The 12,798-nt window shown below is 44.2% G+C and overlaps 1 non-coding gene across 1 annotated transcript; it reads right to left on the reverse strand.

The window, feature by feature from the left end:
- Nucleotides 1-12,480: 12,480 nt before the first annotated feature.
- On the reverse strand, nucleotides 12,481-12,552 carry TRNAE-UUC (transfer RNA glutamic acid (anticodon UUC)). Its single transcript has one exon. It is a non-coding gene; the product is annotated as a tRNA-Glu (tRNA).
- Nucleotides 12,553-12,798: the final 246 nt, after the last annotated feature.

Here is a 12,798-nt window from a genome sequence, read left to right on the forward strand (position 1 = left end):
CTAGCACCAAGCTGGGACCTCCAGCACTGTTGGATGTGATTTATAAAGTAAAATAAAAGAAATCATGTGCCTTAATGTGGGAAGTGCAGGCAACTTCAAATTGGTGTGAGAAAAGGCAAAGGAAGGAATTGTTTGCACCAGCCCCTTTCCAATCGCTCCATTCCTCCTTGGACAGTTGGTGAACCCAGAGTGTGGTGGGACACAGGTCTTGCTTTTGCAGAGTTGGCTTAGAGGCCTTCTCCTGCCGGGCAGCTTGGGAATTCTCTGTAGGTTAAGCTCGTTGCTAGGGTGTTGTCAAGGCTGGTGGTTTTATTCAAAGTTTTATTAGGGCTTTTCTTTTGGCCTTTCAGGAGAGGGTCCAGCTGCCAGGAGTGGGCTGGCCTCTTCAGCCTGGGAGCATATGCTGTCTGATAGTTTTAAGAAGCTTTTTGATATTTATTGCCAAGGGAGCACCTCTATCTGATGACGCTCTCCAAACAAAAAGGGCTCAAACCAATCGTGAGATTTACTGCAGCAGGAGTAGTGACTGCCTTATTAAAAGAAAACAGGGTGGTCTTGAAGGTCCAGGATTTGGGAACATATGCAGTTCTGTTTAAGCCTTTACTTTCTCCCTGTGTGATTCAGTACTCTTGGTGTCTAACTTTTAAGACTTTAAAAAGATCGACCACAGAGACTCACAAATGAATCTTGGAACCAAGCAGTTTGCTGCAAAGCTGCCTCAGGCCCTTGCACTAGGCCGATTTTACCAGGTGCCTCCCATGGGAACAGGTATCATCCTTCGGCCTGCCCCCATGAATTCCAGAGGTCGAAAATTTCCAGAACCCATTGAAAAACCCAGGTAGGAGGGACCAGTGACTGCAAGCTCCAGGCCTCAAAGGCTCCTGGGAGGGATGACACAGGCTGCTCCTTCCCATCTTCCGGCCCCTCTGGGGCCCTGGCTGTCACACCCACTAACTGCCTCCAGGTGCCAGTTAAGCACATTAACAGCCTTGATCCAAGACTCACAAATGAATCTCGAAACTGAGCAGCTCTACTGTAGAGATTTCTCCTGACCCTAATTATTTAAAATTTTAGAATTCCAGGAGCGCGTAGCTGCAATAACTGCAACATCTCATGCTACTCATCTCAAACAATACAAAGTAGATTATCTAGCATCTGCCTATGGAGCAGGCTTGAGTGGTGGTGGGAAAGTTTGAAATAATGGTGGTGGGAAGGTGTAACAGTTGTGGGATTGGTGTTAAAATATTGAATATAATCCATTATTGTGAACAACTTTATGAAAATAAAATTTTAAAAAGGGAAAAAATAAAACAAAAAGACTACTGATAGGGCTGAAGAGCTCGTAGGTGGGTGAGGAGCTTACCTTGAATATAGTTGACCTGGGTTCAGTCCCCAGCATGACTCAGGAGCCCCCAAGCACCACGAGAGATGATGGAATGATTCCCTAAGCACAGATCCAGGAATAAGCCTTGAGCATGACAGTGTGAGGGATAAAACTCAAAGACACTGAGCGGTTTGGGCCATGTAGCAGCAAAGGATAGGGTTAATGTTTTGCTAACTTGCTTGATTGCTTTCTGTAACTTGCTAACTTGCTTGATCACTCTGTAAAACAATACCTTGCAGTATGACCTAAGCTACACAAAACAAGGACCTGTTTCAGGAAATAAAACTGACCAGATGCCTGGTAATGTCCAGGAAAGACACGGACATACCCACCTTGATCCTGAAAAATAAGGATGTTGATCACAGTGACCTGGGAAAAATGAAAACGTTGATCCAAGTAACCTTGGAAAAATGAGAAAAATGGGAATAATGATTAAACTAATCTTATTTACTAAGGTGTATAAAAAGAGCCTGAACTCTGTGTACAGAGCTCTCTTTCTCTCTCTCTCTAACCCTCCTCTGTGTAGGAGTGAGAGCTGAGTGAGAACCCCAGCATGCTGGTCTGAATAAATCCCCTTGCTGTTGCAGAAAGAGTTGTCTCGGACTGTTCCTCCGCGCCTCCCGTGGGCAGAGATCTGCTCCACCCTAACAACACAAATAGAAAAATCAATCAAGGGGGATAGGTCCCTTTCCTGGGATGCAGGCTTGATGTGCAGGAGTCCCATATTCAATCCCTGGGGCTGCCTGTTCCCCTAAAGCACTGCTATGAGGGCTATACCCCAAAACTAATCAGCCAGGTGCTGCTCCCAGTAGAATCATTAGCTGGGTGAGACAGTGAGGGGCTTTGAATGTTTTGGCAACCGTTTCAGCATTCATCTCCAAGGACTGCAGTTCTGTCAGTCTCAGAAGGCCATCCACAAGGTTGTAAGAATATTACTGGAGCATTAGTTTCCCAAGATCTGCAGCTGCTGCCCTGTGCTACTTACTCCTACTTCTATGATGCTCAGGATCCCGCTGAAAAACCCTGCTAGTTATTCTGAGAGAGCTTCTTTTCATCTTCTGTCTTTGTGTGCTTCTTTTATTATTATTGGATATAACTGTGTCAACGTAGGTTGCACACTATTTTCTGATTTCAAGTTTCCTCCACCCTTTGTCCTCGATCCATCTCCAAAGAGAAGGCATCTCCAGAGTCTCCTGTTTATGAGCGCAAAATCATTTCTCTTGTTTACATAGGGGTCTGATCACAGATTAAGCAGATAATTTAGGGATTTTGTTCAGGGGGGAGTGGTGGTGTGTGAGAGGGTGTTGGGCCACACCCAGTTGTGCTTAGGATTTAACATCTGACTCTGCTTAGAATCAATCCCTCCTGGTGTTGCTCAGGGGATTTCTGTGGTGTGGGGATCAAATTGGCTTAGTCACATGCAAGGACAGTGCTTTGCCCACTGTACTGCCTCTACGGCCCCCAAACTGCTTAACTTCAAAATGAGAAAAGTCAGAGCTAAAATTCATTAAACAACCAACCAATCAAACAAACAATACAGCCCCTGCCCCCCCCCAAATTCTCATTGCAAACAAAATAGCATGTGAAATAAATGTTGAACTAGAAATTATTATTGGCCTTGAATAACATCTTAAGGGAAGTTAGATGACTTATAAGTAAAGTCTTAAATTTTTTAAAAATAATTCTAGAGTCACCAAGGCTGATGCTTGCCAATAAAGCTCTGGGTGAGGGTAATGGGAACTCGATTGAAATTTGCCTGCTGGCCTGAGAATGAAGTGAAAAGTCAGCCTTTTTGGGAGAGGGATTTTGCCACAGGGAATCTTCATACCCTACACATATCTACTGGGTTTAGATTCTGGTTTTCAGGATATTGCAACCTGAATATTTGTCTTATAGAAAAATGTAAAATTGCATTTGAGTTAGCCTGGGGAAGAAATATTTATGGAACCTTTCTACTTATTGGGTGGATAGAAAAAATAATCTCATTTGCTTTTGAGACTTGTCAAAGCTCCTGGCATTGTTTTACAAATACCAGCCTTGCTTTACAAAATAAACAAGAATTGGAAAAGGCAAGTGTCTCTCAGGCAAGCAGAACAATTTCCTTTCACCTTATCTTCTCCAGCCATCTTGTCCTCCCCCCTCAAACAAAAATAAAGCTTTGCTGGAAAACTGTTTGGGGTATTCTAGATTCAGTCTCCCACAAATACTTGATTTTCTGGCTGCTTCTGTATCTATTTACCTTCATTTCTTCCAAAGATCCTGAGAGAGGGGTGGGGAGGAGGGAGGAAAAGGGAGAGGGAAAGGAAGAGAGAGAAAGAGGGATGGAGGGAGAGAGTGAGAGAGGAGGGGGGAGGGAGGGAGAGGGAGTCAGAGAGGGGCAGAAGAGAGGAGAGAGAGGAAAGGAAAGAGGGAGAAAGAATTTTACTTTCTTCAGCAACATCCATATTTATTTCTGCCTTGATGTTCCTTATTAAGATTGGACAAAGTGGGCCGAGGGAGCCGAGACAGCTATGACAGATTTGACTATGTTGTCTGAGAAAGGAATCCTCACAGAGGGAACATTTCTCATTCACAAATATGTGCTTTCCTCTGAAAGCATGGCTGGAGCATGTACACGGCCGATTGCTCCCCTGACTAAGAAGCGCCCCTTCTACAAACATGTTCCAGGAGGCTGGAGGTCCCTGGTCTTTGCTCTGTTAGAGAACAAGACAGTGTAATAACAGTAGAGAGCTATTAAAGGGACAGTACACACTGGTGATGTTATGAAGATTCTCACACTAGGGTTGGGTCAAGCATTTCTTTTCTTTTCTTTTTTTTTTTTTTTGAAGGGGTGTTAGGGTCTGGTATCAATAATTTCCCCCTCAGAATCCGCACAAAGAGTTCAGCCAGTAATGTAACACATAAATGGAGTTTATTAAGCCAGCTAACTGGGGTCGAGCTTTCAGGCACGCAGGCCAAAGGAAGACCCCCAAACAAGGGAAAAGCTGCAAGTTTTATAGTCAGTGCTTACATCATAGCCTGCACTTAAGAATTTTAACAAAAACATAAGTGAAAATGCAAGCTTCATAATTCAGAAGAAAACATACTTTCAAATAGTACAAACAAGCAGTTACAGATAGGTGATCTAGACATGTTTTCAGAACATCCTGGCAGCTGCCCACCCTGCTTGTGTCTGGGTGGCTTCTATAGACAGTAGATAGCGGTTACGAAACTATTTGCCAAGGCCAAATTTTCAGCCCAGTTGTCCTTCCCTTGCAGATGGCCAGGGGGGAGAAGCAGGGTTTTAATAAAAACAAAAAGGTTTAAGCAAAAGAAAACGTGAAGCAGGAACCAGGCATGATGGAGTTGCTCCTGCCCCGCTCCATGTCCAACAGCGGCAGGAGTAGAGGTGAGCACACCTGACTTTGTTCAGGGCATACTCATGCCTCTGCTCTCAGGGGTTGAGATCAAACCTTGGTGGGCTGCATTCAAGGCAAATGCCCTACCCATTGCACTCTCTTTCTGGCTCCTGGGAACATGCTCCTTGGTTTCAGAGAGGCTGGTCCTCTCTCTGACCACAGAGTCAGGTGCTTAATCACCTCAGGGACTTGATGGTCAGGGGCCCAGGTGTTTTCTCTGTCTTCCTCGCTCCCCTGCCACCTCCACAATTGCATCTAGTCACTTGCCGACTGTAAAAGGTGCACCTCTCTATTTCACCTAATTTTCAGTGTAAGAATAAATTTAAATGTAAACTCCAAAGTTCAGTAACAGCTGATTCCATTGGCTCACTGCCTGCTTTGCCTTTTGGTGCTTGTTCTCATGCTTATAACATCAGTGTCAGGGCAGATGGACTGAGGTAAGCATTAGTCACTCATCCTCTGCATCTTAAAGAACAGAACTGAAAACTATACGTGTAACTTATAAGGAAATCCTATACCAAATCCTATACCCGACTTAAAAAATTTATCCACACCTTCACATAGAAAATAAGTTGTCACCTTTGACTTAAGAAGAAGCTGATCTCCAAAAACAAATTGTGTCTTAGACTTTTTTTTTGTATATATAATTATGTCAACTGTGAATGGAGGCAATGTTACGTCTTCCTTTTTAATCCGAATATGTCTTCATTTTTCTTGACTAATTGCTCCGTCTAGAATAGGAACTTCAGAAGTGTTGAAATAAGGGCAAAAATCGACTTTTATCAACCAATATGTCTGTCAGTTTGAGAAAGTTTACTTCGACCTGGATTGGTGAATATTGTTATATTAAGAGGGTATTAAATCTTGTCAAATGCATTTGCATTTATTGGGAGAATCAATGAAATTTTTGAGAATATTTTTCTATTAATAGAGTATATTTCAATGACTGATTTTTTTTTATGTTGAATTACCCTTGCAGTTTTGAAGATATCCACTTGGCTATATGGTGTATAATCCTTGTTATATGGGGTTCAGGTTTCAAGATTGCTGATTTTCTGCTTTATTTAGGACTCAATTACATGTAGTTACTATGTAAACTCATCAAGGAATGTTCACAATGCAATATAAGCACATCCTCAGTGGGGGCGGGGGCTGTGATCCACAAATATGGAGGCTGAACATGCAGGTGCCAGGTTCCAGGGAATAATGAGCCCCTTGTCTCGTGTAGGGTCTTGGCGATTGTTATTGGCTCTAGGCTTCAGGACCAGCACTATGGCACCCTGTACAGCCTCATCTTAGCCTGATCTGATGCTCATATTTATTCTATGATATTTGGATCTGTACAGCTTCAAAGTATAGTTTCAAGGTACGTAATGATACCTCCCAACTTCTTACTTCTTACTATAACTTTGACTATTTGGGTCTTCTATGACTCCATACAAACTTTATTATTGTCCATGATGAGTCTTTGAAGAATGTCATCAGAATTTGAATCTATATAATTCTTTTGGTGGAATAGTGATTCTTTCAACCCATAAATATGGAGTATTTGTTTGTTTCCTCTGGTTTTCTTCTGTCTCTGTTGTAAGTGCCTTATAGGTCTCCTACCTCTTTGATTTACTTGGTTCCTAGGTCCTTGATGTTTTTGGACACAATTCATTGTGACTTGAATGTAACTGGAGGGTATCATATTAAGTAAAGTAAGTCAGAAGATAGACAGGTACAGGATAATCTCACTTATCTGTGGTAGATCAAATAAGAGAACAAAGGAATGCAAGATGCCAAGGGGGTACCCAGATTAACTCTGACTCTAGATTAGAAAAAAATGAGAAGAAATGGCAAGGGAAGAAATCAAAGTGGGGAGTGATCAGGGCTGGAGTTACAGGGACAGAGACCCCGGATATATCAGTGATGTAGTGGTATTTGTATACATTAGAACGCAGAGTTGCCAACGCTGTAAGTGTGAAACACAAACTACAGCAACCAAAGTTTAAAATGTACCTGTTCAGGAGACAGGCTCACTGGAGCAAGGGAACCTGGGAACAGTGTAGAGGGAAGTTCACACTGGCATTGGGATTGATGTTAGAACATTGTATGCCTAAAACTCTATTGTGAACAACTTTGTAAATCAAAGTGCCTTTACAAAAATGATTTTTAAATGGTTTGATTATATTAAAGTTTTCATTTGTTTGTTTTGGGAGGCCACAGCTGGCAATGTTTAGGAGTTATGCTTGGCTCTGTACTCAGGGATTGCTCCTGGCAGTGCTCAGGGAACTGTATGGGATGCTAGGGATCGAGTCTGGGTTGGCCATGTGCAAAGCAAGCACCCAACCTATTGCACTATTGCTCCTGCCCCTGATGTTACTAAGTTTTATCTATTGCCTCTGGTTTCTCCTTCTTGGGTTCTCCCTACTGGGCAAGTTGTTTGGAATCTCCTAGAATGTCATCTGTATCCCACAGAAGATGTTACCCCCAGCTCTGTTCAGTTGTCTGTCCTAGAAAGGCTTGGTCCACATTGGAGATGATTCTAGCAAAGTGGGGGGAAGCCCCAGGAAAGCCAGAAGAGACTCAGATTAGTTGAGTCACCCTCAGCCTCCCTAAGGATGTTGGACAGATGAGAGCTGAGTGTCTGGTGCTGTGCAGACCTGGGACCCAGGAACCTGCTCTTGTTTTGTTGGATGCTTTATGGGATGCTAATTAGGACAGACTGCACTGGATTCTAATGAGCTGGCGGCACCTGCCAGGTTAAACCTGATCCACTTCTTCCCTGAGATGCTGTTTTTTTTTTTTTTTAACAGAGCCTCTCAATATGCAGATGGGAGATACTAATTTTTCATTTAACATGTAATATTCCTTTGTGGATCAACCTATCATTAAGCTTGATTACTCTACCATGTTATGTGCTTTGTTAAAAGAAGCAAAAGCAGTTTGTCTTCCTGGCGGTTAAAAATAAAGGAAGAAGAATAAAATAAACCAAAGGCATGTAAGTGATGCTATATATAAAAGCTGCTATGGGTTGTCATGGTAACCAAAGTTCTAAAAATGACAGAAAGAAAAAGAACATCAGGTTGTTGTGACAAATGACACTTGCCAGTGACAGGTTTCTGGTGGTGCCTGCTTTTAATTAATGCAGCTCTGTTAGGAGCGTTATTATTGAATAATAAAGAAACACAGAAATCAGGAGCTGGCTTTGAAGATTGTGCAGTGCGAGATGAACCGACTGAAGCATGTGGGGTCTGTGGGAGAGGGCGTCTCCGCTGAGACATGGCTGGTGGCAGTTGTCCAAAACCTCATGATAAATGTATATGCCCCGCGCTCCTGTGACTTGCAGAAGCTGCTGTCTCCAACAAAGCCTCTGAGGGAACTAAAAATACAGCCATCATCACAAAGCACTGCCGTTGTGTATCATAAAAAACCATGAGCTTAAGACTAGACGTAAGGCACTGTGATTCCTGCGTCGGCTAAGTGCTTTAATGTCTACTCTGTAAAGTGAAAATATGTGTGTGTACATAATTATGAATCTATACATAATGTCCCTGGGTAACCTATTTCTCCCAACTAAATGAAAGAGGCAGCCAGCCTTGTGAATAGTTTTTCTACTTTCATTTTGTAATCTTTATTTGCTTTTGTTTTTTATTGAATCACCATGAGATACAGTGAGCCTTGTCAATTCTTAATAGTGCTATCACTACCTACCCACCCCAAAGAGATGGCATGAGAGAGTACCTGCTCAGGTATTTCTGGGTACTAAAGGGCACATTCAGGGTCTAAAAATGATGAATTCAATATGCTTGGTCCCAGGTCAGCCTGCTCCATGATGAGCCAAAATGGCTTATTAACTAGTTTGATATATGAGAATGAATAAGAATCTAAATCACCCTTTCTTCTAGAACAGAGATTCCTTCTGACTCATGTCCTCAAAGGTATCTGGACTCAGAAAATAACCTTTATGGAAAGGAACCCCTGCAGGGACAGAGAGAGAGCAGAGCGGGCAGGAGAGCCTGGTGGGCAGCCCGGTAGCCGTGGAATCAGTTCCCTCTGTCATATGTGAAGCTCTCCAAACCCAACTGTCCAGAACCTGGTTTGTCCTAGTCTGTTCTTTAGAGATGTCTTGCTTCCCTGTCTAAAGACTCTGGAAACTGGTGGTTGTGTTATTTGATGGGTTCCAAGGTTTATGGGCCTCCAGGTGAAAGAAATGAAATGGCTTTTCTCTTGCCAGTCTCTGGTGTTTATTTATCATTTAGATACTTTATTTATTATTGAGTTCCTTTATTATTGAGAACAGAAGGAGGGGTGAGGAGAACTTTCTCCCCAAATTTCCTCTTCATTCCTTACATATGGGGAAGAAGCTATGCATGCTTTACCTATTAGACATGGGAATACAGTAGAGTCTTTTAAGGCCAGGACAAACTTTCAAGTTAATTTCAATAAAGAGTTCTTTCTTAAATAATAAATCAGAAAGGAATTAATTTTAAAAGGATTTTTTTCTGAAACAGGCAGAAAGTAGGTGACAAAGTAACTACCTTGAGAAAAAGATTGTGTTGGAGGCTTTGAGAATTTACAACCAGAAGTGCCCTTGACACTGTTTTTTTTTTTTTTCAGTTGATAACAGTTGCTTCCCAATCCACGGAAAAAGTTTAAATTCAAGGCCTGAGAGTGATTTATTTTTGAATATTTTTATTATTAACTGTGAGATACAGTTACAAAGTTGTTCATGATTGGGTTTCAGTCATAGAATGTTCCGTCACCCGACCCTTCACCAGTGCACATTTCCCACACCCAGTCCCTAGTCCCACCCATGCATGGCAGGCACTTTTCTTCTCTCTCTCTCTCTCTCTCTCTCTCTCTTACTCTCTCTCTCTCTCTCTTTCTCTCTCTCTCTCTTTCTCCCTCTTTCTCTCCCTCTCCTTTTAGGCATTATGTTTTCAGTACAGATACTGAAAATCTATCATGTATATCCCTTTACCTAGTTTTCAACACTCAGTCAGTCTTATCCAGCGTGATCATTTGCAACTATTATTGTCATACTAGTCCCTTAAGAGTTTTGTTATTTAACACTAACAACTCCTAATAACCTCTATAGGGATAAAGGCCATCACCACTGTGGGAGGTACAAGCAGCTGAGGGCCCATAGCTCGCTGATTTACACACAAGTGTGCATTCTCTCACCTCCAACCTCATTACAATTGGGTCCTGAATGTTAGTATGCAAAGAACACAAACCAGTATATTCACTGGGGATTTACTTTCTTTACACCAAATCACATGATTAGATGGCAGCTCATATAATATATTATGATATATATCATATATATTGCAGCAATAACTTGGAAAACTGTGCCGAGCTCTGGGATTTGCTCCTTATCTTTCTTGAGTTTGTACATTTTAATCTTTTTCCCTTCCTTCCTTCCTTCCTTCCTTCCTTCCTTCCTTCCTTCCTTCCTTCCTTCCTTCCTTCCTTCCTTCCTTCCTTCCTTCCTTCCTTCCTTCCTTCCTTCCTTCCTTCCTTCCTTCCTTCCTTCCTTCCTTCCTTCCTTCCTTCCTTCCTTCCTTCCTTCCTTCCTTCCTTCCCCTACAGTCCCTGAAGATCACCAAGTGATCTCTCTCAGCGGTCAGAATTCAACTGAGAAACAGAGGATTCCCCAACCGGTGGAAGGGAAAGGTGCCATTCATTTGTCTGAAACAATAGTGGGCCTAGGCCTAGCCAAGGCCACTCTCTGAGCTTGGTCTGTAGGGAGGACTGAATGGAGTTAGGGCTGGAAACAGTCATTGAACTAGGAAAAGAGTCTTGTGGCCCTCAGAGTTCAACTTAGTTGCTTTTTTTTTTTATATCACACAATGTGGTGCTTGGAGGTAGCTCCCCAGTTGCCCAGAAGTGCTCAGAAAACCATGTGGTTCTGGGGCCGGAACTTGGGCCTGCAGCATGTGAAGCACGAGCCCAACCCTTGCAGCATTGCTGTAGAAGGTGAGAAGTATTCCTCCTCATCTTCCCAAGGCGTCTCTTTCGCCTGGCCTCATCACCTCTTATGAGGCCCAGCTCTTACTAATACGTGACCATAAATGGCTTTTTCTATTAAAAAACAAAAAGACACAACCAGCCAACACACCAGAGTGGAACAAGTATAACCCTATGAAGGAAAGTGTGATCCAGAAGCAGTGAGCCAGAACCAGCTCCTGAGAATGGGGATCTTCACAGAAAATGGTGGCTGCCAGCTCTCTGCACTGAAGGTTATAAGCCACGAGATCCTTTCAGCTAATTTGCTCCTCCTGGGAGTGGTTCCCTGAGCTCACGGGCCAGAGAGGTACTTCAGCAGCTGGAAGGCATGTTCTCCCTCCAGGAGGTCTGGGGCTCGGTTCTCAGCACCTCGTGGCCCCCTATGTTCCACAGGAGTGCCCCCAGAGACAGAGCAGCTCTGGAGTATACCCCCATCCAAAGGGAAGTCCTGGCCTTTTGCTTTTTTTTTTTTTTTTTAATAAAAGACGCTTCAAAATATTTTTCCTTTGGTTTCTTTTATAAGCCTCTAGGTTTACTGACAAAAAATGATGTATCCTGGGGCCAGAGCGATAATACAGCAGGAAGGGTGTTTGCCTTGCACGCAGCTGACTCGGGCATCTCCAAAGAACCTGGAGCACCTCCAGGAGTGATTCCTGAGTGCAGAGCCAGGAGTGACCCCTGAGCATCGCAGGGTATGACCACCCCCACCCAAAAGAAGAAACGTCCAGGTTCCCCAATTTGTTTCCCCCAGAGTGGGTCCCCTCTCTGCCTGTGTCTCTCTGCCAGATGCCCTAGATACTTAGCCCTCTTCCTTGTCCTCACCCGGAAGCTGGTGATGCTCAGGGCATGGTGGGGGTCCGGGAACTCACCAGCCTCCGTGAATGGTGCAAACACTAGAACTCTCAGAGGGGACGGCTGGGCTTGGCTGGTCCGTTTGCTCACCTGGGGGAGGCCAGGTAAATGAATGCTCACCTGGGTATAGAAAGCCATTCCCGACCCGTCCTGGAGATGGCACTGGTCTCCTGGCACCTGTAAAAGGTTGTGCTAATACCCACTGCGCCACGCTGGCTTCTCCTGTCCCCGTGCAAGGGAGCCTCCTACTCTGGGAACTCCGGTACAGCAGACTGGGGGCAAATGAACAGAACCCAAGAACTCAGTGTAAATCCGTTGTCTAAAAAGAACACTAGCCCTCCCCCAGACCCCTCCCTCAGCTGCTCCAGTCACGCTCAGGTGGCACCCAGGTGAATGGATGCTCAACTGGGCATATCAAAGCACCTCGCTGTACACCCTAAACTCGACCCAGTGCCACCTGTCACTATCATCTCAACAAAGCTGGCGCCACGGGAAGAATTCCTGTGTCTAAGACCATTTCACCATGACAGTGAAATCAGGATCGTGTGCCATGGCATTTAAAACGATTTGGATGATGTGGAAAATAACAAGTCCGACGGGATTTTTAAGTAATTCTTAAGTAATTTTTAAGTAATTCTATGATATAAATAGAATATTTATTAATAAATTAATGATTATAATTAATAATTATACCTTATTTTTAAAAATACGGTGATATCAGATGGCCCACGTCCGTCCGGGCAGATGAATCTCCAAAGGAATTAAGGGTTTCAACAATTATTCAGCGTCCTCGGTTCCAAACGTGCCGCGAAATGAAGTTTCGCAGTTTCGTTTTTTTTAAAAAGGTCTGCGTTCCCACACCGGGAGTCGAACCCGGGCCGCCTGGGTGAAAACCAGGAATCCTAACCGCTAGACCATGTGGGAGACGACGAGGGCGGGTGACGCTGAGGGCAAATTGAAGCTTTGCTTCCGCTTCCGGCCTGCTCGCCGGCCGCGCTCTGCTGCCCTCTGCGCCTGCGCGGTCCCGGTCGCTGCCGCTGCCACTAGCAGCGGCGCTAGGCAGAACCCGGCGGTGCCCAGCGCCCCAGACGGGGGTCCTGGCCCACGTCACTCACCCTACCGCGGACGGCTGCGCCTTCCCGCCCCCACCCCACCCCCCGCCTGGCCTCA

Source organism: Sorex araneus, chromosome 6 (assembly GCF_027595985.1).
Source record: "Sorex araneus isolate mSorAra2 chromosome 6, mSorAra2.pri, whole genome shotgun sequence".
Lineage (NCBI taxonomy): Eukaryota > Metazoa > Chordata > Mammalia > Eulipotyphla > Soricidae > Sorex > Sorex araneus.